We start from the raw sequence: 368 nt of genomic DNA, 5'->3' as shown, positions 1-368 counted from the left end.
CCAGCCCGGCAGGGCCCTGCCAGCCACGCCACGTGACGCACAAGTGTCACCAGGGATCACAAACTGGAGAAAAAATGAGGCGGCTGAATGGACCCCAAACGTCCGCAAGTGGAACAACAAAACATGGGACTCCAGAGCCCTTCACCCCCAGAGCCCTTCGCCCCCTTCTTTGGAGGTGGCCACCAAGCCCCCGAAGCGCGTTAGTACCTTCTTCCACGGCAAACCCTTCCGTGATGGGGATAACCTTCTCCAGCCAGACGTCCTCGGCTGCTATGGCCATGCGCCGGTGAGTGTACACGTAGATCCTGGAAGGACGGAGCAGACAGCGGGGTAACGCCGCCCGACAGGCGCGGGGAGACCCCCGCCCA

The 368-nt window shown here is 62.5% G+C and overlaps 1 long non-coding RNA gene across 1 annotated transcript in view; it reads right to left on the bottom strand.

Moving 5' to 3' along the window:
- The window catches only part of LOC118452621, a 1,030-nt gene extending 686 nt beyond the window's left edge, over positions 1-344 (bottom strand). Inside the window, exon 1 of the long non-coding RNA XR_004842416.1 lies at positions 208-344. This is a non-coding gene — a long non-coding RNA (uncharacterized LOC118452621). The remainder of the gene's footprint in view (positions 1-207) is intronic.
- Positions 345-368: the final 24 nt, after the last annotated feature.

Source organism: Egretta garzetta, unplaced genomic scaffold, assembly GCF_000687185.1.
Source record: "Egretta garzetta isolate BGI_Z169 unplaced genomic scaffold, ASM68718v1 scaffold347, whole genome shotgun sequence".
Classification (NCBI taxonomy): domain Eukaryota; kingdom Metazoa; phylum Chordata; class Aves; order Pelecaniformes; family Ardeidae; genus Egretta; species Egretta garzetta.
Note: the sequence above shows the minus strand (reverse complement) of the source record. Positions and strands in the feature narration are given on the sequence as shown.